Here is a 13664-nt window from a genome sequence, read left to right on the forward strand (position 1 = left end):
CTGGCCTAATGTGCACGTGCCAGCCAGCTTCAGCTGGCAGTTTAGCTGCAGGTGACAAAACATCTTTTCTGACTTGCATAAAAATATGTGTGGAAGCAAAGAAAAACCCAAGAAAATAATATCTACTAGAAAGAAAAATGATTCAGGCCAAGAAAGAGATTTAGAAACTGGGGGAAGGGGAAAGTATAAAGCCCGTGATGATTCAAAAGTGCAGAAAGATGTTGAATTCAGTGGTGCTGATGGTGATAGATCAGACATTTGGCACTACGCATCTTGTGCCTTTCCAAGCTGCTTGTCTGAATTCCTGTTCCCTCTGCTTTGTCTCTTTCATCTGAAATAATCTGTCAATACGGGGAGCATGGGAATGGAAACTGAATCCCTTACCTGACCAGGACTGAAAGTGCACCGCCGGGAGATGCAAGGGGTGCGCGGGCTTCTGCCAGGTGCATCTGTTAAATAATCCAGACACATGAAACAACACAAACTGTGTCCTTTGTTTAGCACCAGACGAACTAAATTCAGAGATCCTGTTTCCAACTTCAAAAAACATCAGACTAAGGCCAGGACTCTCAGAGGTGGCTCGGCTTTTAGAATTACCTGATTTGAGGATCTCTGACCACTGGCATACCAAAAGTTAGTATGTTTAGAGATGAACACTTGGCAGTTCCTGAAAGACATTTGACATTGAGTATATCATAATTCAACCAAACCACAAAATTAGTCACCTTAAATATATCCTTGAGAAAGATTAAACATTTTATGGGACGAGATGGGGGAATTGAAACGAAGGCTAGACAAGGTACAGGTCATGACACTGACAGAAACAAAATCCTCATGTCCCCATTCTGAGTGAGGTAATTCAGGTCACTAGTCTCTGCATCTCATCCCTGCTAGATGATTGTATTGAAGCAGTTTTGATGGCATATTGCTTTCTCTTGTATGCATGTGAACCCTCTAGTGTGAATTACACTGTCTCCTTGATCACCTCTTTGCAAATACAAGCTTTCATGTCAGAGTAATGCACCTCTTCTTATGGTGCAAGAAAAATGAAGGACCTACCACAGCTGTGAAGACCACAGTGGACTTACAACGTGAAGTCCCCACTTCAGTGTGGAGTTCAAAAGCACTGCCAGTGACACGCTGTAAAGGGAATGTTGCATTTATGAACCCTCACTGGACTGAGCCAGAGTACCCACGCACGTATCCACACTGAATATAGGGACCATCAGCTGCTTTGTAAACAGCTATGGTACAAGTAGCAAAAAAAGTGTTCCACAGGAAAGAAAATCAAATGGAAGTATATGGCAGGGCAGACAGTGCCAGAAAACAAGTAAAATTATATAAAATAAAATGTTCCTGTGTAAAAATCAAATCTTACGCAGACATGAATCCTGTTAACTTCAGGAGTATAAGGTTTTTCAGATGAAAGAAGGTTGCTGTAGATATTTCTGTAAATAGACTGTATTTAACGCAAATGTTTTAAATGAAATTAAACTGGGTTTACAATTCTTTTCCTTTTCTTAGTCTTTTACTGACATTTTAATTTTTGACATCTTCACTTGCCTGCAAATCATCCTGAGAACAAAGATTAAGTAGTGAAGTGCCATTTTTCCTTTGGTATGATGGCCTTTCACCTTCACAATCCTTTGGAGGACACCCAGTCTTGTGTTTAAATCACTAATCCCCTTTGGAGGAGGTCTTACTTTCCAGGTGGCTTCACCAGTCAGACTCACAAAGTGATCGCTTCTCAATTTATATTATTTTAAATGACACTCCCTTATCTGTCATTGTCACACCGCACAGTAGGTCTTCTTTGCAAGATGAGGGGGACGGTCTGTTTCGTCACATTCAGCTCCCAGCTGCAATTAGAACCTGCTCGTCTGCTAACTAATCACACTTTGTCTGCCCCACAGCCACATTTTCATTTCTTCACTTTCCCTACAGCCTTCAGATTAATTTCAGACCTCTGAAATGGATATGATTTCTCAGGAATAAGCTCCAGATCTCCACTGATGACCCTCAGTTTTGCCTCAGCAGGATGTTTCCTTTCTACCATCCTTGTTTGTCACCAAACATTCCCCTTTAAAAGTAAAAAAAAAACAAAACCAAAACAGCATTGCACTCAAGACACTGGATTCTGGATATCTGCTTCCCATTTTTAACTATGGCACAGACTCCTCCAGGAGGTTTGCCACTGTCACTGGGAACGGGACTCAGCTGTCCAGTCAAAGCTGTTCTCCACAGTCAAGAGAGAAGCAGCACCAGTGGTCCTGAGGACACCATCCTCTGCGAGGATTTTTCACCCTCCTTTGGCTAATGGGAAAGCGTGGACAACAGGGTTAGTCTGCACACCACAGCTTTCAGATGACTAACGTTTACAAGGAAATCCTATCACTACCCACTGTCCACCTCAGATCTCTCATACAGTAACAGCAACCATGACTTTCTTCCATCTATTCGGGATACAAAATGTTATAATGCTCTTACCCTGTGCTTGAAGAATGACCAGTTAGATAAAAGAGGGACTATGTGTGATAGGAAGGGCTGCAGCACCCCTCCAGCTCCTGTTAAACGTCAGGCCAAGCAGAGGAGGACCCAACCATCCTCCAACAGCAGGTGGAGAGCCTTGCCAGCAGTCAACCATCGCCATCCAGCTTTCTTCTGCTAGCCAGTAGGAAGATTACTTGAGAACGATTTTCAATAGCCTTTCAATTTAGCCTATATTCAGCTTGTGTTCTGCAAATATTTCATATTTGCTGAATTTGTTAGTATCACAGTATCACCTTCCCCTTCCAACCTCACACTTCCTCATCTTGACATATTAAGATTATGAGCAGGAGAAAGCCACAAAACTCTGAATATTCAGAGGCATGTAAAATTGAGCTTTTTTATTCCAAAGATTATGAATATTGAGGTTAAATACGAAATTCACATCCACATCTGGTATCTGGTTTTGAATATCCAGAATTCAGAAATACCATTAAGAAGTTAGTTGAGTGTTGTTTCCTAAGAACAGACCCCAAATTGTTTGGATTTATCCACCATAGCTTAGAATTCCCCACTACATTTGGTTCATCCTTTAAATCAGATGGTGAGGAAGAAAGTTCCTCCAGTTCAGATCTTGCAACTTTTTAATGTCACAAAGATCAGGAGCCCCACGCAGTTTGGCCTGAGATGACCTCTACTCCTGATCTGATGTTGAGAAGACTTATGGCTCCAGAAGCAGCAATTATCACTATAACAAGGTTTAAGGCATCAGGAACAACATAATGATGAGAGGCTGCTGAAGCAATTCACTCACTTTTCGCCAGGAAGCCAATCTGTTCCTGGATGTCACGCTCATATGAAGGCTGTGTTCAAATTTAGGTCTTGCCTTATATGGCCAAATAAGGATCCTATCTGTGCCTAAGGAACACTTCATCTGAAGTTATTTTCTACTTTTCCTTTCTCCTTCATTTAAGTTCATTCTGAAAATGTTCTCCACATTATAAACAGACCAGTACACATCAGCATCTTCTCGTGGTATATGTATTGGTGCAAGGAACATTAGCAGTAGTAGCACAGTTCCTACAGACCAATTATACTGCTGACATTTACTAAATAACCAACAGACAAGACAAGATACGAGCTGCTATCGTTCTCCTAGTGTGAAGACAGATGGGCAAACAGCCTCACGCAGACAATTCTCAGAATTTTAGTCAAACAGTTAAAATATACGAGGGGTCAGAAAGAATTATTTTCTTCATCTACATTTTGAATAGGGTGGTTTGCAATACAAAGGTGACTGGGTAGATGTATACAGCTACATACAAACAGATACAGATATATATACACATATACACATTTAACATGCAATATAGATTATGTAATATCACCTTATACGGTTCATATGCTTTTATAAATGCACTCTCCTAAATGTAGATCTGTGTATTGGATACATTATTAAGATATGACATTCAGTTGCATATAACTAATTTTAAATTTATTTATGTTGTCTGTTTCTTCAATTTTTCAGAAATCACTTATGTGCTGAATGACTTTCTAGCATCCCTTATTTAGAAGGGTCAATACTAATCCGATTTTTGTGCCAAGCTTACAGCACAAAGCACAGCGATTTCAATAATAAAATTAGTTATTATTTTGACAGCTCTCCAAAGTGTGATGTTGGCCTGAGTTTGGAATGTCAATAAACTCAATGCTAAGCACATGCTTAAGTACTTCCTTGAATCAGAGCCAACAAAACCAGCTGAGACGAGGGATTCATTAAAGGTAGACTTACGAATCGTTAGCATGGAAATGGTCACTGAAGCTTTTAAAGTAGATTACATAGGGAGACTGGACACAAACAAAGAGACACTAATAACTGTCCCTGTTGGACATGATAAGAAGCTGAGGTCAGGAGAAAGATCTGCCAAAAGCATCCCAGAAGGAACCTGACTCTGTTCCCTCAGACCATGGGTAAAAGCGAGACTGCTACTGCTTTCCACTGACCTTAATATGGCCCTTAAACAAAGGCAAAAAGGTGCAGAGTCAGGAGATTCAGGTGCAACCCTGGGCACTGGTGACTGCATGTGTTTGCATCCATCATTTACATCCATAATAAGGGATGCAAAAACATACACGTGTTGGCAGAAATTGAGTTTGGAGCTCCCTCAAAAAAACAAAAACGTTGCAGATGCACAGCTGGAGTGATGCAACAGCATCACCTGTTAGTCAATATAAATAATTTGCGGTACAAAACTATGAACATGTTCTTTAAAGCAGTTTAACAGATTAATTAACCTCTGTTTGTATGCAGCATTATTTCAGTATTTTCAGTACAACAGCTGCCAGAACTGCTGTTAGCCTGGATTCCTGCTTTATGCTTAGAGTTCCCATGTCCTTCCTGTTGTAAACTTACTGCACCACTGAAAAAATTAAAAGTGGAGTGAAGGATATGTAGATAAAAAACTGGTGAAAACTACAGCAAATTGGATGAACTAAACCCTGCTCTTCCTGTAAGATCTGTACTGTTGATAGAAAACACAAGATCACGATATTTAAATTCCAATGCTGAAGACTGAAGCATAGCAAATGACTGACCCCTCAGTATATTTACTCTGGAAGGATGAAAGATTGTTGGTCCTTCTGGGATTATGAATCTGAGACGCATTGTTATTTCAGACCTGATGTTTAGGCCATTAATGATTCAATGCAGCCTTTTCCTTTACTTCAGTAGCCGTAGTCCTGTCCCTGATGTCATTTTTTCCCATTTAGCCTGTGGATTTGATGTGGTTAACATCTGAAATACATTACTTGGGTTGGCATTAATTAATTTAGCTGATATATTACAACTTTAGAACTCTATTGGTCATGGAAGGCTGAACTATGGGGTTAACTAATTCTGAAGAATTTTAACCATAAAAATAAATTTAAAAATCAAAGAAATTAAAATTAGGGAAATACTTTTCTCTATCATACTTCATTAGCATCCCACCAGTGGTTAGGTGTCCTGTAAAGAAGCCAGAATTCTCCCACTAAACTTGTGTTAGCTAGATAATACAGGAAGAATGTGTTCTCAGTCTGGGTTTCAAATAGTTATCCCAGCAAAGACACGCAACTTAGAAACAGCCTTTTATTTATCGTGAGCTGGACCAAGTTCATCAGTCTCACATTCTGAAGTCTCCCAAACCAAGACTTAAATCCTGCTGTTCATATTTTTAATTTGTATTCATCAAATTTTTTTAAGTTTCACCCTCATTAGCTTTCAGTCAGGATTGTCAGTTAATAAAATACAGGATGGCACAGAGCCTCAACTCATATAAATTTGCCCTGCCACTTGATAGCTGCCTCTTTGACGTCAGTGGAACCATGACAATCTCCATCAACCACAATATACATTTTTTTCCTCCTGTTATCCACTTCCCTGAAGACATGAATTACCAGATACTGCCACTGCTGTCATATAGGGCTATATAGACAAAAGATAAGTCACTTAGAAAACTTCACATTTCATGCTATCAGAGGATATGGATTTGAAAAAACAGTTCAACTTAAATGACAAATGATGAAACACTGACTTGACCTTTGCACTCTAGTTTTCTTCTTCTCATGCTTGAGGATAAGCTTTTAATTCTCCTCATGCCTGCAGCTATTGCTCAGCAGATATCGGCTGCTGAGGGACCTCTTCCCACGCCCTTGTAATACTCGACGGTTGCTCTGTCACTTCTGGCACTAATGGAAGCAGCATCCCTAAATACATTTGTATCATCAAATACTAAGAAGAAAGATGGAATGGCAGACTTGTGTCTCTGGTGGGAAGGTGTGCACAGGATGACAGAACCAAAAAGAATATTTGAAAGATATGTTTACCAGGTCAAAGGAAAGACATTCCTATAGTGTGTAAAACGCATAGTTGTAAATTATAATCTGTGTGTGGAACGCATAGTTGTAAATTATAATCTTTCTAAATGAAACTAAAAATTAATTTAATCTCAGCTACAGAAGTAGCCACAGGGCACAAATTTTATCTGTAAGCACTCTTCCTAGACCCAGCCTACTATTCTGTAAAGGCTGAAAAAAGGATTTCACATATTTTTCTGAATTCAAAAAATATAATCCTTTTCTGTATTATGTATATATGCCTTTTTTTTCTATGCAGTAACTTGGCACCTGCATGTGAGAAATAAAGACATATGGGCCTGAAGATCTTCAGCTCAAGCAATAAGAGCTAAGGATAGTGAGAAATATATCTAAAAAATAAAAACAGAAGCCTAAAATAAAGTACTGCTCCTTGTAGGGTATATTCTGCTCTTCTAGGTAGACATTTCTTTCATCTTTTCTGTCTCGCAGTGATGCATGGATTATTTTTGTTACCAGCATCGCACCAAGAGAGCACACCCGTTTTCATATGTGCGTCTTTCTTTTGTAGATAACCACAAGTGGTATTTGCTAATGCTTTTTTTAAAAGGCTTCTTTTAAAGGGTTAGTATTGGTTAAAATATCACTTTTCAAAAGTCCCACTTCTTACCTCCAAAGCTACAATACTTGTCACATGTGCCAACAATGCCCTTATAGCATTGAAACGGAAGAGTTTTCAAATGTCTACTTGAACAATAAATAGTAAGCTTGAAGGGGTTTTGTTATCTTGCTTTATTGTGTGATTTTTTTGCTTGAGCAATCAAATTAATTAGTCAGCTTTTTCTTTTCACACTGCCACTTTCTGGTCTGTTTCACTTCAGGTTTTTTTCTCTTATTATTATCACAAAGCTATGTGATATGTCATTCAGATAGTGCTGGCCAAAATTTTATACCAGAGCCTTTCATTTAATGAAAAGCTTCTATTCAATTAAATGAAAACATCTGTAGCTACTCCTCAAATCACATATCAAAAGATGAGCACTTTCAAAAAGACACCGCCCCCTCTGCACATTTTAGATGTAAAAAAAATTAATGAAAAACAAACAAAGATAATTTTCATCACTTTTTTTGGAGTCACTGGAGATGAGGTGGACAGAGATGGGAGATGGGAAGGAAGAGAATATATTTCTTAACCAGTTGTTTGGTATCACTGCATGTGCAGTTCTCTTTGAATATCGAAAATACACAGTGGAAACATCTTCACTGAATTTTAGCATAAAGTTTGGTTTTTTTAAGATCTAAATTTATGGTCTTTTTTATTTTAATGAGGTCTTTTAAAATCCAGATCAAACCTCCCTGCATTCCAGGAAGCAAGAATTGCAGCTGAAAGGCCCCACGATGGTTGCTTTGAGCTGGAGGATGGAGATGCACCACATTAACACCCCACTGCAACAGCCAGAGCATTCAGTGATGGAGCCAAGGTGAACTGTCAGCACCACCTGTGTGAATAAAAACAGCATCACGTCACCCACTAATGCAGCCAGATTTCAGCTAGTTCTGCAGAGGAGCTGGAGAACCACTTGAAGGAGTTGGTAGTAAGATTTTATATGAATGAGGACTCATGCTTTTTCTTCCTTTTCTTTGAGAATTCATCACATTGGTTTAGAACAGTTGGGTTATCTCAGCACCCTTTGCTATGGTACCATGTAATTTTAAAGTATTCTGCCTCTCTACCCTTACAACTTGCCTGAATCCTTGACCTTCGCATATCTGTAAAGACAGAAGCAGCCATGAGAGTTTGCGTAGGGTTGAGACAGCTTCTCTGGTGCCGCTGTTAAAGCACCACCAACAGCAAGTCCACGGCAGCCTCTTCCAAAGGGACATCACTGTACTTCTCACCTCTAACGGCCTGATCCAGCAGCACAGATTGATAGCTGAGCTCAGTGTGGCTGATGCTCCTTTCTGCCTTTTGTTGTCACCATTTTCAGCAAAAGCATTGCTGCTGGCTGTGGTCAAGTTTCTACTCACAGATGATTGGAAGGATGCTGTTCCCATCCAAAGCAGGTATTTTCTGAATTCTCCAAGCATTACCATGTTTGGAGACCCTCATGCTGCCACACCGCAGCTGAGAGTATGATCCCTCTGCTAATAAGCCTTTTGAGTTGTAACCTCAGAAAATGCTTAGATGTCAGATCACTAATTTTCATCTTCATTTCTGGAAAAGCCTTGTTCCACATACTGACAAACTTGTGAAACTGAAATAACACCAGACTTCTCACCCACTTCACACAGCTCATGGAGACAGCACTTGCTTACGCCACATTTTATGTTAAAAAAGCACCTAAAGCAATTAAAAAACAAACAACTCCACCAAATTCCATTATCCTCTTAAAAATGACACGGATTACAAGATTATGAGATTTCTTCTTTAGTAGCTCTCTTTTCTTCCATCCTACTTTGCATTTCAAAGATACTGGTCATAAGAACAAAGTAAAAAAATGCAATTATTATGGAGGTACTCACTGGTAAGACTGAATTGTAAAAAGAAGAGTAGACTACCCTGCTCAGCTAGCATTCTACCACCAACAGTCTGGGAGTAAACATGAGACAGCAATTATTTCCAGTAGGCAGCATGTGTGTTGCCACCCTTTTTCGAAGTTTAAAAGAGTCAAATACTATGCATATGAGCCATTCCACACCAACTGGCCTTGCACCCAGAGAACAGCCTGATGAACACTTAATTTATTAGTACAGTTGCAGCCATAGAGTCTACTGAACATCTGTTTCACACACAGCATACCCTACAAGTTACAAAACACTTTCCAACACTCCATAACAAAATTAGGATACACAATGTTCAAGAAAAAAAGCCTAAAATCTAATGTGCAATTAGTACAGATCAGGCAAGATGATGAGTTTTGCCATCATCCAAGTCTGCACTGTTTGGGAATGTGGTCAGTAAAAATTGCCAGATGTTTTATATAGATTCCAAGTTATAATGAGAAATATACTGCTTCTAGTAATTCTGATATATAACTAGAAGGTTATATAGAAACAGAATGGAAAACTCTGGGGAAATAGAGGACATCCTCCATTCTGTAATGTATTGCTTGTAATATTGCACAGAGGGAATGTGGCCAGAAGTTTTACATAAATAATGTCAATGAGTCAATCCAGGAACCCCACAATAATGCATCAGCCTAGAGGGATGATTTGTGTTCGAACATCTGCCTCCAGCTATGCTTTTTTCCTATCTATTATTCCATTCCCTAGTTCAAATAGTCTTATATCACTGGGAAGACACAAGTGGCATTTGACTTGCGTAGGGAGATGATGGCTTTTGTGGACAGGATCTACACTATATATCTTCCATGCCCTTATAACTTTTCCTGCATTACCATCTATACTGCTGATGACTTCCATGGTAAATTAGGACACTCCAACCTCCTTATCCAGAAACTATTAGGTCCCTTTTTAATCTGTCTTCTTCTTTGCTGTGAAATTCACAATCTGTAAACCGTAAACCACCCAGAGCAAGGACTGTTTTCCTCTGTATTAGCACAGCGGAACGAGGTTACACTCTTGCCTGGAGTCTTCTGCTGCTATCATAATGTATCTGGCACTCCTAAATAATGTTTACCCATTCTTGTTTAAATCATTCTAAAACTACCAATATGAAAACAACGTGACCAAAATGCACCTTGGGATGGATAGATTATGTGAATGAATGTCCAAATGAGGGAGTGAAGGAGCCAGAATGAGTCACTGAATGGTTACAAGCATAGGGGACCTACTGACCAGAATGCAAAAAACTCCCAGGACCAGACTTGTAGTATCAGAAGGGCTGATCTTACCACCTTGTTAATACCTGGTTTACATGCCATCCGTGTTTGCATGCAATACCTGATTTACATGCAGGAAGGGTTGTGGAGCCTGTAAATAAGAAGGGAGACCAGAGAATCTAAATTGATTGACACTGAATAAATAACAATTAATTTTGCTCACAAGAATTAATTTAAGGTGAAAGAAAACATCTTTCGCCATAGAAATAAGAAAGAATTATGAGGCTTAGAGTACTTCAAGAATATAGATATTCTTTGCAGTCAGCTGATGGGTGGCCAGTGCCCCCCAAATGATGGTGGGGTGGGCTTGTTCCTGTAAAGCCAAAGAGAAAGTTTTCACCTGCTGCTAGGGATTTATAGTCAGAGAGAGAAATAAAACATGAATAGAGGCAGATGAAGAGAGAAACCTCAGGCTGCTGCACCTTTCAAGGTTTAGGACAAAAAGCCATGTACGACAGAACACAGCATGAATCCCCTCACACAACTAGGACATGCTTGGGGAAAGAAAAGAGCAAAGTATCTCTCTCTCTCCTACTATGGAGTGAGTCACAGGAATATCATCTGTCAACACCTTAATGAGAATTGTGCCTCCAACTGTGGAGGCACAGGGGGAAACCGCATACCAGCAATGACCCCGAAGGGAAACCCATCCTTGCACTCCTGCTTATAATGCTAATAGCACATAAGCAGTCAAACCACAGGGCAGACTAGCTTTTTTCCAGTATTAACTATTGTGCTGTCCACCACAAAGTCATTTGTCACCAACATTCTTCCAGCCTTAGTGTAACAGCTGCAAAAATATAATTAGTCCCTCCATCTCTGTCCCACTGGGTACCCGTCGCTGCTTCGGTGGTCTCTTTGGATATGTTTCTGTCCTCCACTGGCCAGAGGTCAAGTTTTCCAGAAGCTAGTTGCCTGTATAAATTACAGTGCACATATTTTACATCTCATTGTAATGCTTTCTTTTGCCAGCATCCGCTTCTTTGCAAATGTTCCATTTCCAAGCCATTTTTGTGCAAGCCCCAGGAGAAGCCATCAGACAAGCATGCTGAAAATTTATCCACAGGCATCATTAAGGCACATCTGGCTGATGAAGACATACAGTTTATATAAACTGCAATTTGGAATGCCTCCTTGTCCAAACAGCTAGTCCCAAAAGATACCATTTGCTCAGGAAAAACAGGACCAGGGGAAATATCTGAATGTCCAGTACAAGAAGACACAAACTGTCACAGCTATTTTGCGGAACGAAGAAAAACTCGGTACTGTTGTGTTTGAATAGTTTTCAGTGTCAGTATTTGGAGCACAAGGCTGCAGGAGAGGCGCTGGGTAGCAAGAGACCAAAAGGAGACATGATTCACCTGGTTGTGGGCTTGAGTCTAAAGTCACAATGTTGAGATTATGCTGGGACTCTCAGATGTCTCTTTGAAGACAACTACAAAAGCAGAAAGATTACAAGGGCGGGACTTCTGCTTCGGGATACCCTGCAAGAAGTCTGGGGATTTCCTGTTACTTCTTTTTCTTCTGTCACAGTAATAGCGAGTACCAACTGCTGGGCATAACGGCCCATACATGGGGAAGGATGTTTCAACAATCTTCATGCCAGAAAGCAGTGAACACAAAACTAATTCTTCAGTGTTTAAAGGAATATGAAATTGGCCAAGGGCAACATTTCTGAGCTGAAGGTCGAGAAGCAAACTTTAGAGAAGTAGACAATTTCTGGTATAACACACCTGTCAAGATCAAGAAATAGGTGTGCAGGACCCACTGCAGAATGAGAACCCAAAAGCTTCATCACACACTAAGCCCCCCAAATGTACACTGAACTATCACACTTCACCTGACTTCCTCATCATTTAATAATGCTTGTAAAATTGACCATGTTTTCATATTATGGGAAATGGATGTGACTCAGAGCTACCGAGGCAATGCAGGTCCTGGCAGTACCTACACTGTAAGAGGACACCTGTTCTAGTGCTGTTTGGATTAGTCTACAACAAATGGCAGGATTGTGCTTCCACACGCTGCCGTTGCTTTCATTAAAATGCCTTTATCTTGACCTACAAGTTTTTAATCTTATTTTCTCCCCCTGTCCTGCTGAGGGAGGATGAAAATGGGCACCCCCACCCAGTGGCCACCCCACCACATTCTGAAAGACAGCGTTTTACAGACCATTTTTTCTAACGACTCTGTGAACGTGCAGAGACTGGGCTAAGGAAAACCACTGAGGCTGGTTTCTTCCTGTATGAAACCCAGGAGCCACGATGCTCATCCTGCTTCTCTGTGCCCCAGCAGAAGGTGCCAATAACACGCAGCAAATATAGGCAACTTTGCTCTTGGATATATAGCAGACAAAACAGAAAAGCAGCAAGTAGGGAGGCTGAACCCCTTCCATCTTGCCCTCTTATTGTCCTTCTACCACCTGCAGCACCAAAGGGCTGTGTACCAGAACCACTGCAACTGCTAAACCCCAGCTCCCCCTCTGCCCAGAGAACAGCTGTATCCAGCCCCTGCTGAGCACCAGCGTGGAGCACTGCCCTTTGCTCTGATGCTCTGGGCTGCCATCCACCTAACCGATCCCATCCTATCTAGCAGTACTGCAGATGACCCTGCTCCCTGCTAAATGGCTGCCTTCAGAGTTCATGAAAATACCTGTTTGGGGGGGGGAAACAATACTGTTGCAAAAAAAACCCCTAACCTCACACGAAAACCTAAACCTGCAATCTGCCTCACCTTATCACAGTCCTGAAATGTTTCCTCTGGCCTATACATGTAATTTCTGCTGAATTAACTCCACCCACCTTTACTGTCTGTGCTGGCCACATACTAAAAAAGTTACGTGCTGTGCTGTTATCTATCACAGCTTGGTAACAGTAAAATTGTGCCTTGTCTGTTTATTGCTGGCAAAGGTTCCGCAAAGTCCCATTATTTCTCCTTGAATTCACACATAAACACTGAACGGGACAGGACTGAGAATGACGGCCCTTTCCTGGGTAACACATCTCCCCTGAGCCCATCTGTCACCCTCTGAGCAGCACCATGCATGCACCAGCGTAAGGAGGGAGAGCTGGGAGGGAGTGTGCTCTTCTTTATTCAAGGAAAACAGAGGATGATAGAGGAATTCCACCAGTTCTGTTTATTTTAAATAGAATGATTCATATTGACTTGCAAGCACATCAACCGATTTACAGAAACTAATTAAACAAAAGCAACAATTATCCTCTTGCCTCACTACAGAGGATTTTTGCTTTCCTGATAGAACATAGCCACACCATCTTTGGAGTTGCTCAGGGTATATGAGTGAGAGCCTCTTGAAATATAAAAAAATCATAAAGCCATTATTATTGTGAAACTTATCATCACTAAAGTAGTTACTCTTTAAGGAGTCCTATTTTCATATTTGTGTTAAGGTTTATTGAACTACAATATTACATGTAGATATATGTTCTTTGTTAGGTGTTTTTGGTAGCTTCTCTACAACCC

Source organism: Caloenas nicobarica, chromosome 2 (assembly GCF_036013445.1).
Source record: "Caloenas nicobarica isolate bCalNic1 chromosome 2, bCalNic1.hap1, whole genome shotgun sequence".
NCBI classification, from domain to species: Eukaryota; Metazoa; Chordata; class Aves; order Columbiformes; family Columbidae; genus Caloenas; species Caloenas nicobarica.